The sequence below is a fragment of the Patella vulgata genome, chromosome 2 (assembly GCF_932274485.2).
Source record: "Patella vulgata chromosome 2, xgPatVulg1.2, whole genome shotgun sequence".
NCBI lineage: Eukaryota > Metazoa > Mollusca > Gastropoda > Patellidae > Patella > Patella vulgata.
In genome coordinates this window covers 54,361,299-54,376,541 of record NC_065880.2, presented here as the reverse complement: position 1 = coordinate 54,376,541, position 15,243 = coordinate 54,361,299, and the positions used below count along the sequence as shown (strand labels likewise).

General features: G+C 35.6%; 1 long non-coding RNA gene across 1 annotated transcript; it reads left to right on the top strand.

Moving 5' to 3' along the window:
* Nucleotides 1–9,910: 9,910 nt before the first annotated feature.
* On the top strand, nt 9,911–13,111 carry LOC126811533 (uncharacterized). The gene is made up of 7 exons (XR_007675630.1): nt 9,911–10,093; nt 10,312–10,405; nt 10,607–10,698; nt 10,847–10,918; nt 11,330–11,401; nt 11,831–12,064; nt 12,319–13,111. It is a non-coding gene; the product is annotated as an uncharacterized LOC126811533 (long non-coding RNA).
* The last annotated feature ends 2,132 nt before the right edge of the window (nt 13,112–15,243 follow it).

Genomic DNA, 15,243 nt, shown 5'->3' with positions numbered 1-15,243 from the left:
ATAATATTTTAAAGCGAAAACTGCAAATTTTCTAAGAAAGTCAAAACGTAATTATTTCTATGTCTTTTGCTCAATAGGTTGTCAACTCACAATTATACGATCATAGGTGTCATTCTCACACTTACAAGTCATTTACACAGGAAATAATAACACAATTACCTCCCAATTACCTCCCTTGTTTTCTATTCTCCACCATGGAGTAGCTTTTTTCAACGTTTGAAAATGAAGAGAAAAATGATATTTTTGCCAATTTCTCAGCTGGCAATAGTGAATTATAGGATTAATAGGATTATTCTTTAACAAGGTAGGACTGTTTATGGATACCGTCTATTTTCAGGCTTTATTTTAATAAATTTTAAAAATATAACTTAAAAATTTGCTATTTCCGCTTTAAATGAAATGAAATCAGGTTTAACGTCTTACTGTTCTGCTCTGGACTGGGCTAATGAAGATGGGAATTCGCCATACAGTGTGCTATGAGGGAAATTTTGCAAGGACAGCGGCACTATGGCTAATCTTATATCGAATTCCAACTGTCAAGGGATCTTTTAAATGCACGCCAATATGTATATACACAGGACCTTGGTTTTTCATCCCCTCTGAACGACTAGACAGCTGTCCTTGTCAGGTCCTCCGTCCTGCATCACTGACAAGGGGGATCCATGCCGCAAAATCTGGATGAGCGATTATGCATTAAGAAATGTGTCATAATTAAAGTGACAAATCAAGAGTCTATATAACCACTTTTTATTACTATTACACTGATTTTTGTACATGGTCAACAGTCCATTTGCTGATTACACTATTTTGCCTATACCGTTTTTTAGGACTTCGAATATTGTCTAATGGTTTGGATTGTTCGTCATTGGTTTTATTTTATCGAAATGTCCTCGGGTACACTATGTGACGACATAGGTGCAGATTTTGGTCGCCAATGAGGAAAAATTTAAACCAGTGGCTGCCAGGCAGGATACGCCCACATTTTCGAGAGATGGATAGAGAACAAGCTAAAAAGAAAGTGATTTTTCGTACAATCAAGGGCCAAAATTCAGGAAATTACAATTCGATATGCGCAAATATCGAAAGGAACCGAGATCTTTGGGTTATAAACTTACATTTCAAGTTTCAAAAAATTCGGATACAAATTGTGACCTCTATAGGGTCCACAACCTTGATATACCATATGTTTAGGCTATTTGAGAACGAGAAGCGGCCATTTTATCTGTCAGTTTTGGGCCGATTTTCACGAAATTCGAACTCAGCCGTCCTTAGGGTGTAACGGTGATATAATAATACAGCTTTTTAAATCGGATAAAAATTATGACCTCTATAGGGTCCACAAGCTAAAAATGTGATTTTTCGTACAATCAGGGGCCATAATTCAGGAAGTTACGGTCCGATGTGCGCGAATACCGAAGGGACGCTATTTAAGAACGAACGGCGGCCATTTTGTCTGTCAGTTTTGGGCCGATTTTCACGAAATTCGTACTCGGTCGTTCTTAGGGTTTAACGGTGATATAATGATACGTTTTTTTTAAATCGGATAAAAATTATGACCTCTATAGGGTCCACAAGCTAAAAAACGCGAGTTTTCGTACAATCAGGGGCCATAATTCAGGAAGTTACGTTCCGATATGCGCGAATATCGAAAGGAACCGAGATCTTTGGGTTATAAGCATACATTTCAAGTTTAAACCAAATCGGATAAATATTGTGACCTCTACAGTGTTCACAAGCTAAAAACATGATTTTTTGTACAATCAGGGGACATAATCCATGATGTTACAGTCCGATACATGCCAATATCGAAAGGAACCGAGATCTTAGAGTGATAAACCTATATTTCAAGTTTCATTGAAATCGGATAAAAATTGACCTGTAGACTGTTCACAAACAATTGTGGACGGACGGACGGGGGCGACGACAATACACGTCCACGTGAAAATGTAGGCTTATAAAAATCGCCTAATGTTCTCAACCGGTCGCAAGCTTTTTTTCATTGGCAACAACGATCGCAGCGATATGATCACTCAAGTTGTTGTTTCGACAGCAATAAGTTGTGTAATGTGCTCACTCTGTGACAAGTCATGAGACAACCAAGGAAATAAAATCACCTATTAAACCCATCATGTTTGGTTATTTTTAACCGCGAACTAACCACACACAAGGTTTCGCCAAGAGGCTAAGGTAATTAAAATCATCTGACTTATTGAAAATAAGTTTGCAATTCTGGAACTAATCATGTGACCTTAAACTATCGTAAGAAAAGAAACATGTCGAATGATCCAGTGGACTGTTCCGTCTCAATTTGGTTGTTTGGTGCTAATTATGTTTAGGATACTCCGGAATATTTCTTGGTCTGTCCTCATGTAGTTAATATAATTACAAAATATTACATAATTGTTGTTTTTTTTGAAATCTCATTACTGAATTTCAATTTGCAGGCAGCGTTATGTCTATGCCTAGCATGAATGGTGGATGGTTATTCAATTTATTAAAATGACTACTTACACATTAAGCAAATATAAATTATCATACTGCAGCATGTATTTTAATGATGTCCTACATATTCTTGTAAGTGTACTTTGTATTACGATTAATGCTACAAATTATTATTTAGTCTAAGCTTATATTTTATAAACTTGGTTTTATTAGTCTTAATACTCCAAATCACCCATGTTGTAAGGTTGATTTTTTTTTATTTAATTAAAAGCAAAGATCAGTTATACTTTGTGAAATCCAATAACTATTTGCGGTCATAATCCAAACATGTCCGTGGCCTTTCAAACCAATTTAAATTCGGTCAAAATTTACATCGATATATTTTTTGGGACGTATGTATAGTTTGTTATGTGTACAACAAAAGCTCTGTTACCACTAAAATATATTTAATTTAGTCCTTATATTAGTTATAGCAGTCTTCTATCACACTCGGGTACAGTGGAACGAATATGTAATCAATGTTGTCCTTTGACCTATATAAAGACTCGAAAAGTAAAAATTAAAAAATGCCCATAAATTCGAAGTAGAGGCCTATTCGCAATGAAATAGTAGTTACTATACATATGATATAACGTAGTAACAGTCTAAATATAAAATCTTCTAGCGCGTAGTCCATAGTCGAATATATTCCATTATCACAATTATAGCGCCATTTTGTAGGATGAACCACGTGATGAGGGTAACCGGGACTACATAATCGATCATGGTTAAGATTAGTCAATACGAATAAATTACTGGCGATTTCGCCTAGATCGATATATTATGTTATTTCTATTGACAGATTTAGTCTGCGTGTATTGTCTATTTGAGTATATTGTCGACATTGATTGAACTCAATCATTATTAAACTCATTTTCATTGGTTTATTTGTACTCAGCTTTCACAACTCTTCATCCGGAAACGGCGCGCATGTTGAATATAATTCGCGGATTGCGAGAAAAATGTACATTTTACAGCTACTTGGATTACTTAGATTACTTGGATTACAAAGACAGAGGAATATACCTGCCAAACGGGAAACAGGGAATAAGCAGGAAACTGCCCAATAACTGTTCGGTGTACACTGCAGAGCTTGTGGCCATTCGTGACGCTATATCATGGATTTCCCATCAAAAGACTAGTAAGTTCGTCATTCCAAGCGACTCTCTGAGCAGTCTGATTTCAATCCAAAATGACAACTCGGACTCAAGACAAGAAGTCATTTTGGAAATCAGGCAGCTGTACCAGAGGGTTATAGAGAAGGGAAGCAAAGTAGAACTCGTGTGGATTCCATCACATGTCAACATTAGAGGAAACGAGGAGGCAGATCGACTCGCCAATGAAGGTCTCAAGGACACAGCACCACTCCGCACCATAGACTACAGCACCACGGAAATCTACAGTATGGTCAAAAGACAGGTCAATTCAATCTGGGAATTAAATCTCGTTGAACTTGACACATACAGATTCCGGCTGGATGACAAGATCTACACAAAGACAACACTCAATCACCCTGGAAGAGATATTTGTAGACTTATATCGAAGCTAAGGGTGAAAGAGCGGCTGCGAGACTACAAACTCCAAGTCATCATCTGTGAGTGCGGAGAAGAATGTACCACCAACCATGTCCTGGTAGACTGCGAGGTATACGAGGAGGAGAGAAGAGAACTAGTGAGAACAATGGAGACCAACAACATACCATTCAACACTAAGAACCTACTCTTCCCGAGACCAGATCTGAAACTGCAAATCTTCGAACAAATCCACGCCCTAATGGACACAGTTGGACTAAGTAGAATAGTGAAGTAAGAGGGGGTCACGGTTAGACGGGCCCGGCATCTAAACACTAAACTACATAGGGGATTTATACCAAACTGGCAGGGTAGTGGAGTAAGGGGGGATCAGACGGACTCGGCATCTAAACACTATTCCACCAAAAACAGACACCAAACCCACAGAGTGGATTTGTGGAGTAAGGGGAGGTCACGAAAAGACGGGTCTGGCACCTAAACACAAACCCCACAAAGATGACATCTACCAAACTAGCAGGATAGTGGAGTAAGGGGGAGTTACGGTCAGACGAACTCGGCACCTAAACACTATTCCGCAAATAAAACTGATACCAAACCCAGAGTGGGATAGTGGAGTAAAGGGAGGCCACGATAAGACGGGCCTGGCACCTAAACACTAAAACGACGACATCTACCAATCCAGAAGCAGACGAGATCATCTACCAAATGATATGTTTTATATTAAATAAAGGGAAGAACTTCCCACTAAACCAAAACCATGGCCTAAGGCCAAATGGAAAGATTGCAAAATCATATTCTAAAAAAACAGGAATCAGCTTCGGCTCTCCTATGTCTTGTCTGCGATATCACTTTTGTGGAAGCAGACGTTAAACACCAAGAACGAACGAACGAACGAGAAAAATGTACATTTTACAGCTACTTGGATTACTTAGATTACTTGGATTACAAAGACAGAGGAAGATATATTATACCAGTTATAGTTGCACGAATTAGATTTTAAGGTAAGTTCTTTTTTATATGGTTAATAGATCTAGATAGGCTACAAATTCAGCATTGTGAAATTAATAAAAACAAAGTGTATATTTTGCCGTCCGACGGTTCGACATGCGCAGTTGTCGATTCCTGATATATTCCACCATTTTGGAACATTAAAAACAACTCGTCTTTCAAGTTCGGCGCAGAAGCACGATTTTACTGACAGTCTAAGTACTTAAATTAAAAACCAAAATCCACAGAAATGCGCTCTCGACCAAAATAGAATAATATTCTAAATGCTTTTCTACAATTTACATTTATTATCTTATTTTCTTTTAAAAATAATTCTCCATGTTCTACCATCAGAAATTAAGTATGGCTATTTGCTTCCTTATAAGAATAGGAGAAAGAAGCAATGTTAGACAAAGGACGAATAGAACTGTCTGGTGGTTTTGGGTTAGGGTTGGATTATGGGTTAATATCAAACGGTAAAATAGCCCACGAGTTGAAAGAGCCGGCATCATTGCCAAAGCGAAAAGTCCAGGAATCAGACAACTGCGCATGTCAAACGGAAGTGACGGCTAAATAGTAAATAAAGTAAAGAACCGTCGGACGGCAAAATATACACTGCCTAATAAAAAATAACGTTCTAGTATCGATGTTCTAGTCCTTATTTTCAGTTTTTTCATCATTTTTCTTAATTTCTTAGGAATCACTTCAGTCACGACATCTGACACAAATTTATAATGACACAATTTATAATGCGATTCGTAAACCTAAACAAGTTATACATTTTGTATTTATCCGCATCAAAGTAGCTAAGTCTCTAACTCAATATCATCCAAAGTCTTCGACAATGAAAACACGAATTATTTGATAATTTAAATTCAGAATTATGTTGTGATCTTCCCGGGAAAAGAAGGGCTTCTGATATCCAATATTTAAGACAAAATAAACATTTTACCATTGGCATTGGTACAAGAAATGTGCACCATAATATACTGCGTTTCAGGCTCTTGTTTTACAAGGGACAAGTCATGTCAAACGGTGACAGCATATCTTATCTGGAGAGTATGCACAATAAATACTAGAATAACCAGACGCTAGAGATTGTTATTCGATTGATACTTCTGGCATATTTCGTCTGGCAATTACTGATTTGAAATTGAGTAAAAATGGAAACGATTGATTGTAAATCAGTTTACATGTATATTACAATATTATATGCGCTGCGACCCATTTCTAGGACAAATCTTAGCGATTTAGCTCCTTTTTAATGTTAAAGAAGTTAAATCGCTAATATTTGGGACCTAGGAATTGATCCATATGGGTCAACACGTATATAATAATGTAGTGTGATTGTATATAAACTGATTTACATTCAATAGTTTCAAATCCTTTTATGTACAGCGAAATGCGGCATGATTCTCAACCGAATAGCAGTTTCTAGCGTGTGGTTATTCCAGTCTATTACGCATGCTCTCCAGATAAGATATGGCGTCACTGTTACAAATGACGCTGAAACGCACTATGGTACACGAATCGTGTACCAATGGTAAAATGTATTTGTCTTAAATATTGGATATCGGAAGCTTACCTTTTCCTGGTAAGATCCAATCCTCCATGTTGATTTGACAAATAATTCGTATTTGCGGCGTTTAAGACTTTGGGTGATATTGAGTTAGAGAAATGAAATGAACTGGGGTTTAAAGCTACAATTTCATATTTTTAAGTTATATTTTTAAAGTGTATTAAAATAAAGCCTTAAAATCGATGCTATGTATAAACACAAAAACTGAGTCACATCAAACATGAATGCCCTCAAATTGTACACATCACTTGTGCTACATGTAGGTACATGTTTATAATACACATTTACAAAAATCGATTTTCACGAAATTCAAAGAAAATCACAAGCATTATGTGCAGAAAAGTAATAATCAAAAATTAAAAGCTAACATTTTTGATTCGCAGTAACTGAATCATTAATATGCCTGTCACTTTGGATATTGACACATTTTGAAGACTAGAAGGCTTTCTCAACACTTTCGCTGTGTATAAAATGTCAAATAAAATTTTATAAACAAAACTGAATTCTCTGTGACACTACCCAGACACAATTGATTATACTACACGATACAGGGACATAACTTCTATGAAGAGGGACTATTAAACCGGAAATAGGGAAGCAAGTACTAGTACCACTAATGTTGAGCGACATGTCAATTTTTAGTAATTATAGAATTATATCAGTATTCAGTTTGAAAAAAAAATAAATCCAGTGTATTCCCCACATATTGTACATAAAAATAAAATATAAAAAAAAAATAAATACATGTAAGTAAACATGTTGTAAAATGAGAAATCAAAGTAAGAATTCCCCTAAAATATTATTGTTTATATCGCATGTGTCTAGTTCATCAAGTTTATTCGTGTGTGTCCGATTAAACAAAAATAGTAACACACAAAATTGTTTTCTGACGAAGAAATGACAAATTAAAATGAGTGGGGCTTCCGAAGACGCTGCCAAGAATTGGCTTAAGGCATACAACCTAATCACAAACTGTCACACACAGCCTGTAACAGTTCTATTTAGTTGTTATTTAGTTGTTGTACAGTATGTTGAAAGTGAAAAAGTGCTTATCAATTTTTAAATTTGCTAATCAAATTTGGCAAAATTGGACTTTGAAATACTGCTAATCAACTGTGAAAAATTACAGCCCCGTGATGTAAGGCTTTATTTAAACATACGACTGAAAAATGACTTGAAGAACGAACAAGCCACAAGATAGACCAAAAATAGAAAAAAAAAACATGCAGGTATGGCATGTGTATCACACTGTTTAAGAGAATATGACACGATTGAATTGATATGGTATTATCACTAACTTTTCAGACAATATAATTTTTCACTGCTAATCAAAATGTACTCAGTTGATTTTTTTAAAAATTTAAAGAAAAAACAACGAAAGCACCAACGATAATTGATCTTTCAAGAACATTAAAAAAAGGTCAATAAAAACATGTTACTCAATGCATGAAGCTCCTCTCCACTTGCTTGTTTTTATTGTCAACAGAGGCTAAAATGCTTATCTGCAGCTACATGGACATGTACATGTACACATTTTAAGGCGTAATACATGTACATGCTTGACAATATTTATTTGCCATTAAAAATGCCGCAACAATCCAGTACACGTTAGACAATATTTATTTACATGTACCATTAAAAATGCAGCAACAATCCAGTACACATTTCACAATATTTATTTACATGTACCATTACAATTGCCGAAACAATCCAGTACGTCATGTATATCGTTTGAATCTGGATTGTCGAAATTTCACCAATAAAATTGTCAAGAAGTTTTGAACAGGATATGCATACGTGTACTGTAGGTTTTGTGTTTAGATAGGGTGTTGAAATAGTATAATTTTTATATGCCCACATTTACATGTGGACGTATATATTGTCGTTGCCCCTGTTGAAGCTTTACAGGTCACAATTTTTATACACCCACATTGAAATGTGGTCGTATATTGTCATCGCCCCCGTCCATCAGTCCGGCGTCCACAATTGCTTGTGATATATACATGTATATTACTGTATATACATGTATATTACTGTAAATAGTCCAAACTCATGATATACATGTAAGACTATGAATGTAATAAATATAAAACTATATTAAGCATACTATACACGATTTGTTTTTTTGACTTTATGTTTGCTATGAAAAGAATCTGTTAACTGTTAATTTGGCGCAATTTGAAAATCAAAAAGTATTCCTATAGGTCACAAGGATTTCAGGAAAGGGGGTGAGAGAGAGAAATGGGGTTTAACGTCCACTCCACACAAACTAGGTCATTTCGGGACTAACATATGGTTTAATTTTATTTACATAATTCGCTTGTGCGTAGGGGTCTTTAGCAGTGGGAGGAAACCGGAGGACCCGGAGAAAACGCACGAGGCTGGACAGGCGACCCTACTCCTTGTCACGTACAACCGGGGATTCGAAACCACGCCAGTCGACTCAATGACAGACTTTATGATACAGCGCGCGCACGCTAAACATTCAGCCATCCAACCCCCCATTCAGGAATAGGAAATACATGTACATGCAACTCTGAAACAAATCCTCTTAACCTAATGATTTCCGTGGGAGTGTGTGGGGTGCATGGATTAAGGGCTGTCATTGAGTAACATGGTTTCAATTTCCAGGTTGACAGGGTAGTCTGTCCAACCTTGTGGGTTCTCCCCAGGTAATCCTGTTTCATCCCACGGGTAAAATCCCCTTAAATAAATTGACCCATATATTACATGTAGTTCCGAAATGACTTATTTTTGTTATCCTAAACTCGGGAATGGAAAGTCACAGTATTGATAGTATTTACTGAAACTGAACGCTAAATCAACTGATCTGTAGAACCATGTACATTTTCCCATTACCCACAAAAGAATAAATGTGGGACAACCCTTGTTGACGATTTAACTTCCGTGAGCATACATGTATATATCTTTTGTTGCTTGGAAAGATGACTGTAATTAATTATCATTCATAACAACAAATACCTTCAGCTCTTTCCCAATATATTGTGTGATATGTGTGGTTTAATGGTCGAGTGTGAGGCACTAAGTAATATATTGATATCGCATGAGTGCTATATCCCTACATGTACATGTATACCCATATATTACACAATGTCTTGCGCGAGACCATTAAACTCTTCAGCGCGTGCATTACATTTACAATGAAATACGTCACAAGGGTCCAATTTTTAAATTAGTATAAATAATGTACGCTTGGCACATTGCACGTACCCCAACATCAAAAGATGGCATCACCTGTATTATAGACTTGATGTTACAATCTTTAATTTTAAGCAATTACATTTATACTTGTATTATTTTACAGTTTAAAATGTACGCAATCGTTGAATTCCTTGATGATCAAGAAGTTGCGGTTGTAAATGCTGATTGGGTGTTGCCAAATGGATTCTGTTTTTGGCCACCATTTTAAGAATGCCAGTAAATTGTGTCATCAACTGTGTGGAAGCAGATGAAATTTGGCCGAAACTTAAAGTTCGCAAATTCTCAGAGACCAGTAAGTCTTTATGGCGCAGTATAAGCATGTATTTTTCCTTGGATCAGTGCTGTTAAATGTCAAAAGTAAACCAAAGATAATGTCATAATTTAGTATGAATTTTTGACTTGACTTCGCAAAACTTTAGAATACATCAAAGTAAATTCTTCTTTAAAAACATTTGTCTGGTAACAATGTTCAATTTGTATAGCATTTTATATATTACATATTTATTGTAGGTGACTACAGCAAAGCAAGAGAAAGAGTGGCAAGGACAGAAGAAACCTCGCAAGTTGAATCACATGTGGAAGAGATCCAGGCGAGGAAAAGAAGGTATATTTTAAAATATTATTTATGTGATGCTTGAGGCATATTACTTCAGGAATGTAAATGTTTAAGCTTTTTTTATCAAAAATTATGACATTTATTATGAACCATTTTTGAGACTATTCATGGATAAACATATTTAAGTTTATGCAGTGGACTGAGCTAGAAGATTTCATTGTTTACAATTTATTAAATTTATTATTTCAGGCAACCTATTCGGTTCATTGAATCCTCCAGTGATTCTGAAGATGAGCATCAAAAACCTCCATCACCACCAAAAATAAACACTCCCAGATTAAGTAAGATATTAATATGCCTAATAAGTAAAAATGATAGTGAATGCTCTAAATGAAGCAGTTTGGATGGATTATTAATTTTTTAAAAAAGAAATAACTAATGCTTATAAAACAGTTATATATTTGTTTTATTGTTTCTTGCATTGTATAGGCATGAACTCGCCAGTGACACCATCTACACCTCAGCGGTCAGTAGAGCAAATTAGACGACAATTTACAACAGGTAATATCACACTTCTATATTGATCAATAATGAAACGGAAAGCTAATATTATTACAAACTTCAATAGCCATAACATACAAATTTAGTGAAAGATACATAATTGAAAATATCAGTCAAATTGTTCCACTCTGAACCGATATATTAGCTTTTGAATTTTAAGCCTAGCCTCGATCATCATTACTAAAGTTGATATGGTAACAAAAACTTATCCATATTTGGATTTAATCATCAATGAGCGTTGAGCAGCAGATTGGATTCAATTTCAGTGAAAATCTGACACATAAGATGACATCGCGAGTTGTGGTTTGGTTTGGATAAGTCAATTATATAAAAGAGTAGACTGCAGCATTAGCCCATTTCCTTTTTTTGCATACATTATATATTCAGGGTGTGAATACTATTGTATTTCAGGTGCTGGCCTAATTTCCTCCACCCCATTAGCAGCCCCTGAACGACCAATAGCACCCAAACCAGTAGCACCAGGTAAGAGAAGTGTTGAAATGACAATTTTTGTTTAGGTGAAATGGTTAATATGGCTCGCAGAGGCTCAGTTAGTAAGGTACTTGCTCAATAACCAGGTGTAGGATTTGTTCTCAGTGTTAGCCGAGAGTTCCTAGGGATTTTCACGGGTGGTACCTGGCATGAAAAAGTATCAAGTTGTCCAGATGACATAAAAGTCCCAAAAACCCTTGGCAGTTGGTATTTGGAATAATAGTAGGCCATAGCACTGGGCAAAATTGGTATATTGTACATGTATATCACGTCTGTCATCATTCGCCCAGTCGATGCAAAAAAGTAAGACGTTAAATCCCATTTCATTTCTTAACAAATAGTCATATTAACAAACCGTAGCAAAGTACATGTAGGTAAGGATGCAACGGAAAATTTGTCAATGTTATCTTATTCTTTCAGCTTACATGTTGCAAATAATTACGATGCTTGAAAAAATAAACCAAAGGATGGACGATATTGAGAAAACCCAACGGGAGCAAAACGGGAAATTAAACCAACTTTTGATTGTTGCTGGTGTCGCTGGACCAGAATTAGAACTCCCAGCATCACTTAAATTGCCTATCAGATCAGTACAATCGTAGAATGTAATAGTGTAATGATTTGCTGAAAGACAAGAGCACAAAAGAGAGTTTGGTAAGTTTATTTTGTTCATTAAAATTTTCACGAGTTACATTACCGGTAATTTCAATACACCTAGATGAAAGCAATACCCAAAATATAATAGAGAGTGATAAATAAATGCGATAGTAAAAGCATAAGTGCTATTAGCCTGCATTTGAATATTTGTTCGTACTGTCATCCTCTTTACAGTCTCTAATTTACAAGCAATTGCTGCGAGTGCAAAATTTGAACATTTCTATAAAAAAATATCACTTTTGTTTTTACAGATCTTACATTTGAGTACCATTGGGGGTACAAATGCAAAAGAAGTGACGAAAAGAATTATGAAAGTACTCTGATTCACAACGATGTATACAGAACACAGATAGTGCGAAATGGGATAGAGAAATGGGATTTAACGTCCACTCGACACAAACTGGGTCATTTTGGGACTAACATGGTTTAATTTTATTTCAATAATTCGCTTGCGCATTTGGGTCTTTAGCAGTGGGAGGAAACCGGAGAATACCCACAAGGTTGGACAGGCGACCCTACTCCTTGTCACGTACAACTAGGGATTCAAAACCATGCCAGTTGACTCAATGACATGCCTTATGATACAGCATGCACGTGTTAACCTTGCCCACCCCCCCCCCCATTTTTTGGAAGAGTTATTTATTTCATAAATTTTTTTCAGGGGCTGTACGAAAAAATCCTATGACCATGCATGCAACAGATTTAGAAATAAATGAATGTATAAAAAATTGGCTGCGTTATGCTCCAGAAAGAATAAAAAAGGGTATTTTGTAAATATGTAATTTGTCATAACTTTTTTCTGTATGTGTATGTGTAAGTTATAATTTTGGTAATTTTTATTTTTGGGAAATATGTACATGCACTAGCTCTGATTATCACCCTCGCGCTTAGTAGCTGCACTTGAGAGCTCTGTCAATTTATCTAATATTTTGAAAGTAATACTGTTCCTATTGGTGTGATGATTAGCAAGGAAGTGTTTGAGGGTCTGAAGACATTTTTGTTATGATCTTTCATACATTGGATAGGTGCAGCCTAGATTTTCAAATCTTTGTATATACTTTTATATTATGGATTCATTTTTTATTTTATTTTCGTAGTTTAATTTTGGGTTTGTGTTTGGGGGGGGGGGGGGGTATCCTTTATAGTGCTAATTGTTCCCCTTTTTTGCTTTTTGATATCGATGTATGTTTGAATGAAATTTCTCTGTAATGATGTTGTTATTTTATGTTGTACATGTATATAGTAATGGTTTGTTCATCACCATGCTTGTATTCTTGTTATTGGCGTGGTTTCGAATCACCGGTTGTACGAGACAAGGAGTAGGGTCGCCTGTCCAACCACGTGGGTTTTCTCCGGGTCCTTCGGTTTTCTCCCTCTGCTAAAGACCCGTACGCGCAAGCGAATTATTGAAATAAAATTAAACCATATGTTAGTCCCAAAACTGAACCTTTGAACCCCATTTCTCTCTCTCCCCATTTTCATAATGTAAAAGAAAATAAATTTTTTAATAGTGCTATATAGACTTTTTGTTGTAACCAATTGTTCAATTATCACCATTTCAGTATGTATATGTATGAGTGCTGTTATACTTTAAAATATATTTTTATATCTATTTTCTAAATAAAATTTAGATACTTTATTGACAGTGTTTGTTGTAATTAAGTTTCAGAAGGGATTGGGGTGTTGATACCCGAATTTTTAGCATGTGTGGGTTATATCATAAGGGTGGTATGGTTTCAATTCCCTGGTTATACATGACAAGGAGTCCAAAGTCGTGTGTTTTTTCCAGTTCTTGTGAATTACTCCTATTGCTAAAGACCCCTATGTGCAAGCGAATTATCCCCGAAGTTTGTTGAGTGGGAAGGGATTTGAAAAGACTATATTATGTGTATATCTTTTAGTTCTGATGTAACGTAAGTAACGTAAACTTTACGCAAATTTTACGTTAGATTTACGTCAGAAAGTGACGTAAACTTTACCTTAGATTTGCGTATATCTTTTAGTTCTGATGTAACGTAAGTAACGTAAACTTTACGCAAATTTTACGTTAGATTTACGTCAGAAAGTGACGTAAACTTTACCTTAGATTTGCGTCAGAAAATGACGAAAATATAACGTAAAAATGACGTAAACTTTACGTTAGATTGACGTCATTTCCTGACGTGAACTTATCGTTAAAAAGATGAGCAAAATGATGGTAAACTGACCATTTTTACGTAAAATTAACATCAGTTTGTTATGTGGGTAAAGACAAGAAATATTCACCTAGGATTTTTACAACCACTTTTAAAATTACACGGAACAAACATTAGACATTAGACATGTCGCTTACTCCCTTCTATACTTCGGGAACAGCAACTAACAAATTCAGAATACCTTCTTAAATACCCTACCTCAAACTAAAACTCACACACAGCATGATTTTCAGACAGTCATATGCACACATGCAAACATTAGACATTAGACATGTCGCTTACACCCTACTATACTTCGGGAACAGCAACTAACAAATTCAGAATACCTTCTTAAATATCCTACCTCAAACTAAAACTCACACACAGCATGATTTCCAGACAGTCATATGCACACATGCACATCACTCATGGTTTTATAATTAACAACCAGAACACCTTGTTAAATTCAATGCATTTATTTCAGTCTGGATAATCAGTAAACAATCTATGCCGGTAAACAAGGTCAATGAGTACATTAAAGAGACAGTACCCAACTCTATAAAGGGCCAATACCTCACTCAATGCATGCTTTTGTGAATAGGAGACGTCGGCAATATAGTCTTATATACCGCAAATAGTATATATTATTAAGTATTTATTTATAAATTATAATTGCAAAGAGGATGGCATAACATGAAGAGGTTATAGTACGAGACGATAATCGTTTTCTAAGTTGTATACGAATATCAACGCCTCACAAAGCGTTATCGTAACCAACCTGCAAATTCGAGAAATGGGAAGTAGCAATATTAGCATTAGATAATTTTCATAACAGTACACCCATGTTGATCGATATGAATACGAATTAACTTTTATCTTTAACCGTTTGTTATATAGGTCACTCATTCTCAAAAATAAAAATATATCAACATGGCATGTTTATTAAAAGCTATTGCCTACACTCACATATCTTGACTATACAAGGTCAAGGGTCATTGAACG